Below are 6,529 nucleotides of genomic sequence, written 5' to 3'. Positions count from 1 at the left end.
AACTCTTATGAAATTTTTGAATTTAGATAAATTGCTCTATTTTAATAAGATTAAATATTTTGTTGTTTATAGTACTCTAATTGAAACACAGTTGAAACTTTTGGGACCCTTTGTATATAGAATTGCACTTGTTAGGACATAACTCTTAGTAACCTTGTTTTTAGTTTAGTGATGACACAAAGCAAGTTTAAACCCTTTTATTTACCAACCTATGAAAACACCAATAATGTTTAAGTATGATACCCCATGGAATTTAAGGAGTTAAGAGTACTTGATGTTATTTAACAATTAGCATTTTAACTTTGCAAATTAATCAGATGTCTCTACAAACACATTTGAGTAACCCCATACATGTTAACTCTAATTCACTTATTCTGTAAAAACCAAGAAAGCAGGCAAGTGTCCTGAACAGTATTTGCTGTCTCTTTCCTGTTGAAGAAAAGTCCTAGAAACAATTGATATTAGACATTTTATTAACATCAATATTTTATTAGCTTGACCACCTAGAGACTTGTGAGTTATTTTCAAAGACATTTTACTTTCATTAGTTTACCCAATTTGAATTGAACCTTTAAATCACGTGAATTAAAAGTATTTGGATCCATTTTTAAATTTTAATTTAGGAGCGCTCAGTTTTGATACAGACAACACCAGACAGCACGACATACAAATAACACAAAATCAAAGGCCTTGTAACTTTATAGGTGAATCTCCATTGCAATGTAACAGATGTTCAAAAGCTGTAGTTGAATAAAAAAATAGAACTTATCAAAAAAATCATGAGCTCAAAAAATATATAGAATTAAAAAAAAAACAAGAGTCCTGGAAAAATGATACGGCCGTTAATTACTTTAGTAAGGCACCATAAAATTTACTTTTGCTGGAGTTTAAGTAAGGCTCTTTTTTACCTTTTTTTTCTTGGGTTTGAGACCGGTCTCCTACTGAGCCTTTAGGCTTCCTATTTACATTTCAATGTAAGCCTTGACTGAGATCTGGAAGGATCTAACAGGTTTGAATAGAAACCTTGTGCCTAAGGCACTTTAGCCATCTCATCAGTACAGGTTGGATGTCAAAGAAAATTATGAGACCTTATTTTCCATTACTTTTGAGAATGAAGCTACTTTGCTGTTCCTCACTGAGATATGCCATTGGTTATTGAGTTGCCTATGGCTGCCTATCCAGGATTTATTTTCCCCTTTGTGACAAACAGGTTAAATTTTGCTTCATAGGTAAGCTGAGGACAGGAGCTTGAAGTAAGGCCCCTTCCTGGGGCAGAATATTTTCCTATGGTGGCTATTTCCTGTAGTATTGAACCTGCTGATGACATAATTAAGCTTTATTTTTTGAGATCTTATAATTCCTATTAGCTAAGAAGTTTAGGAGTTCTGCAATGGCCTTTTGATATTCCTCCTGGGTGGAGACACATAAAGGATGTATTTTACTTACAGGAAAACAATCACAGAATGTTTTATCTCTGAATTTTGTTAAGTCCTTAGCTAAGGTTTGTCCGGAACAGATGAGGGCCATCTAAATCCTGAGGCAATACTGTCTAGGTTAGTTGAGATACAGTATTTGGTTCCTCAAAGGCAAACAAATTGTTATTCAGAGTCTAGCATAAACAGGAAAAACCATCTTTTAAATCTAACTTAGTAAACCAAGCCGCAGTTGGAATCCAAGATAAAAGTGTATGAATTAAGAACTACACGGTGGGGGAAATTACTGCTTCATTATTCTAAGGTCTTGGACTAGGCAGTTTTCTTTTTAACTCCTAAATGGGCAAATTGCATGGGCTATTGCAAGGCATTAAAAGTTTCTATCAGTTTGAATGATCTTTAATAAGTCCTTTTTCTTGCCTATATGTTCCCTTTTCTTTCCTTTGATGTCTATTAAAAATGGAAGATGCAAGTTGGAGAAGATCATCTGAGGATTGATCAGGGCCACGTGCCAATTTTGAAATTTCCTCTAAATATTTGGGGCTGACTAAATGATAAATTTATACTTTAAAAGTAGGTGGCCCTTTATGGATTCAGGATTCAGAGTGGTGTGCTTTCTTATTGCTTTCCTAAGTCTCTCCATGAAAATAGCAGGACTTTCCTGAAGGCTGCATAATAGTTTTTTTACGCATCCTACTCATTATTGGATGGTTTCTGGGAATTGCCTGTGCTCTAGATGGTTAATAGCATAATTTTCCAGGTGAGGTCAAATACCTGGCATAAGTTTTGAAACATCTCAATATTTATTAGGATCCTCCAAAAGCCTCCTTAAATTTTTGTCTATCTTAAGTTGGGAGGGTTCCCTCAATTTTCCTCCCTTTGTGGGCGATTCCTCAAGGCTTTCTCCTCTCATGGTAGAGATTATTGCTGTCAAGCATGGTAATATATGAAAGGCACTTTTCTTGCTCATTTGCAATTTAGCAGTATGCAGGCTAGTGGTGAACCTGGCAATACTGTTGAGAGAGAAGCTCCCTTCTGAGTTAGAAGTATTAGGGACGTCTCCCTAACTGAGCTTCCTTACGGTCCAGAAAAACCCGTCTCTCACCACCTGGCTTTGCCAAAGTTATTTCTGGCCTTCTTCGGCAAAGTGCGAGGGTCCTAGTTTGCCCTGTGCTAGAGACCCTGGGAGGATTCAGACTTAAGGGCATTACTGCTTTCCTCCCTGCCACTATAAATTCCTAATTATGAAAAGCGATGACAAAAGTAAAAAGTGTGCCTTTTACCTATCTTCTTGCCCTGTAGACTAAAGGAATCTCTGGAGGGTGAGGGGACATCTATTGGTTGTTAGGCGTATAACACCCTTTGCTTGGAGGGTCACACGGGAGGGGTTTTAAATGCCTCCCTCTTGCAGCTTAAAGAGAACACAGTGAGCACATTTAAGCATGGGAACAGTAATGGGGAGACTCTAGATGGACTAGTGAAGGCTAACTATGCGAACAAAGGGAACCTGGGCATTTTCATACTAATCATCCCAGGCCTTAATCCTACAGCTTGAATTCCTAATGTCTGACCAGCAAGGGAAGGGGATCATCCAGGAGGGAGTGGATTTGCGGGAGTGTTGTGCACTGTGCGGCCCATACGGAGGCAAAGGTGATTGGCGCTTTCCCTCAGTGCCATTGTCTACCGATCGCCCTGGATACCCCTCAGGGCTGTCGGGAGGGGGAGTCTGGAGAAGGAACCTTTGGGGTCCACCCGAGAGTAGCCCGGGCCGAGAACCCCGTAGTTGCTCCAACCCTTCCTCCACCTCCACGCATCCTGGGCAGATCAGGACTAGGGACACTGTGTACTGGCGGCAATTGCGCTCCGGGCCTGGACAGAAAAGTAGGAAACGGCTTCAGCACACTCCAACATGCCTACAGAGCAGGTGATTGGAAACTTGCCTGGGCCGGGAAACCTCTCACCCGAGTCTTAAGAATGGCGGCTGCACTAACTGCATTTAAGTAGCCGACGGGTGCCCATTTTGCCCTCCAAAAATAAAGAGACAGAAAGAAAGATGCACCTCAAACAGATGTGGGGTGTGTGGAGAGAGAAGCTTACTTAACTTGGCGTAAATCTCGGTGGGACCTCCAAATCTGATACCGCCGTTTACCGGTGACGAGTTCTGCTTCTTCTAATGTTGAAGATTAAGCACTAGAGAAGCAGCCAAGGCAAGCATATTAAGCAGGTTTATTTAAAGGGAATAATATAGACTTCTCCCGGCAGGAAGAAGGGGGCCATGGCTGATGTTCTAAAAGTCCCCAGAAGTGAGCGCGCACCCTACATCTTTTATAGGTTAAGTCTCTTTTGTTCTTCAGTTCTCTCCCCCCTTATCTCTCCTTCCTGCCTTCGTGACTAGGCCTGGTTTTGCATTAAGTGAGAAGCCATGGGCAGGGGGAGGGCCAAGGTGATTCAGGCAGATAAGGGCCCAGGGGGCATTAATTAGCAGCTCCTTGTTTGCAGTCCTTGATAAAGGCAGGTAAATTTGGTAATCAATGGGCTCCTCCGGAGATCCTTGATATTCCATTCTTCCAGGGGCAGTCTCCAACTTCCAAAGGCAGATGGCTTCATGGCTTCATTTCCTCGAATTGACCCGATTTTCTATTTCTACACTAACTACCTGTCCTTAATTCTGGCTTCAAGATGGCCCAGGCAAGAGAAGCTGGGAAATACAGTTCTTATGCTGAATGGTCACATACCCAGCTGAAAATTGAGGGTTCAGTCAACAAAACTGGTCTTGAAAATCAGGATCAGGTCCTGTTCCCCTGGTGTTGAAGATGGAACACCCGAGAAACGGAAGGCAAGAGCAAAAAGTATTACTTAAAGGATAGGAGAGAGAGAGAGAGAGAGAGAGAGACAGAGAGAGACAGAGAAAGAGAGAGACTTCTCTGGAGAGAAGGGGGTCCAGAGCTGGTGCCCAAGGGAGTGGGGGTAATTTTAGGTTCCCTTTCTTCTCATGGACCCTACTCCTCTTATCTTGCTTAGGTGGCCAAAAGGAAAGGGGCCTTTCTCCTTATTTTCCAAATTTGCCCAGAAAGGAAGGAAGGGGCTGCCCAGGGTGCATTCATTAGCAACTCCTGGCTGGGAGGAACATTCCCTGGAGGCAGGTGACCTTGGCAACAGGTTGGAGGAGGGGGCAGTGCTCGGGAGGGGTTTGTATGTGTTTCCTTTTGAATCGGCCCCGTCCTGCTGACCAATCACGCATTACCTACACCGCCCCCGTCCTTTGTCCCCTTTGCCCCCATCTGATTACCATGAGTAAGAAGAGGACACATATTGGGTAACCAGAAGGAAGATGAGAAAAGGAGAAATCGCCAGATGAATAATGAACCGAGAAACAGAACTGGAGTCCGAGGGCATTCACAGTATCTGTCCTCAGTTTCAGAATGCTGCACAGTAGGGCTCCTGGTTTTCTCCTATTCTTCTCCCTTCCAAATGGGAGTGGATATTGTGGGTCCATGAGACACCACTAGATGTTGGGAATGCAAGGAACAAAATACCCTGTATTTTGGGGTATGTGGACTTGCTCTTGAGAGTCACACGTCACCCCCCACGCAGAAACTAGTCTCCGTCATTCAGAGATCCTGACTTCTGGTTGATACCAGACCGCAGGACGTTGGGGTACCTCCTCGGGGAGTGACGATTGTCATGTATAAAGCTGCCCCCCCTCCCATCAGGTACAGCCATTTTGCCCGCCTCCCAACCACTTGTCAATCTGCGCTCCCCAGCCTCTTCCGTTATAGAAATTTCCAGCCTCCCCACCACCTGTCAATCTGCGCTCTGCCCGCCTCTTACGTTACTATCGCCATTTTCCTGCTTCCCACATTACATCCTAACATGCTAAATAGCTATTGGTTCATCAGCCAGCTTGCAAGTATTCTCCTCTGCTATTGGTTCCTTCCAGCCCGCAAGATTCCAATATCTGGTAGAAGCCACACGCCATCTTTCTGTTTTTTTCCCCTTCTTTTCACCCTGAGCCGATGTGTTAATCGCCGCTGGGGATCCCAAGCTGAGCTGCATTTTTCCCCTTACAAAGATTGTATTTTACAAGCAAGAAGGACAATGACCCGAGGTTTTGTAACTGGACGGTGGACTCTGGTATGGATGGGTGTTCTCCGCCTCCTGTTCTCAGTTTTATTCTTTCCGGGCTCACACAGACCCTCTGCTTCCCCACAACCCCTGAAGTTAGTGGGGCCTCCATGACATGCTTTGGCCAATGGGAAGTGAGTGATGGTGACGTGAGTCGGTCTGTGATTCTCCTTTCCCTTCCCGCTCTCCTCAGCCTGGAGCCTCCCTCAGCTGCCATGAGCTAATCTGCAAACAGTGTGAGCAGGAAATACCCGGGCTTGTGTAAAGACATTGGAGAGCTGTGTTCCAACAGCACGACCTAGCTCTGCCCTCTGACCAACCAAGATGGCGGCATCTTCAGGGGAAGGAGGAAATATCAGCTTTGATCACCAGGTTTTTTGTTGCCACTGTTGCTCAAGGCCTGGGTCATGTGACTACCGTGATGGCTGGCCAGTGGGTTGTGAGCAGAATTGATTTCTCTAACTAGTTTTGCTAAAAGGAAGGGAGTTCATTCCTTTAACTCTCCCCTCTTGCTGACTGGAACTTGGCCAAAGCACTGCACCATTTTGGACTGTGAAGGCCAGGGCTTCACTCTTGGCACGTCAGAGACTCAAGAGAAAGAGTCTGGGCTCTGCCTCTGTCCTCAGAGCAGAGATGGTGTTCAACCCAGACTTCGATCTAAGAGAAAACTGTTTCTTATTGCTTACTTCAGCATCTATCCCTTCTGGCTTGTGAGGTACAGAGGGCACAGGGATAGAGCAGGGGGAGGATAAGTCCTGAACAGGTGTCCTGATGTCCCCTCCCCAAGCTGAAATCCCAGGAGTGGGAGGTGTGATGTTTAAGGTGGAAGCTCTAAGCCAAGGGCCTTTGTCCCCTTTCCTCTTAAGGTCTGACAAGGATATCACCAATGGACACAACCCTATGGAACTGTGGAGCCAGGCACATAAAATGGAAAGATGAGGAGTAGCCAAGTTGGACCAAGAAGAAGACTG

The sequence above is a fragment of the Sciurus carolinensis genome, chromosome 17, assembly GCF_902686445.1.
Source record: "Sciurus carolinensis chromosome 17, mSciCar1.2, whole genome shotgun sequence".
Classification (NCBI taxonomy): domain Eukaryota; kingdom Metazoa; phylum Chordata; class Mammalia; order Rodentia; family Sciuridae; genus Sciurus; species Sciurus carolinensis.
This window is presented reverse-complemented; position numbering follows the sequence as displayed.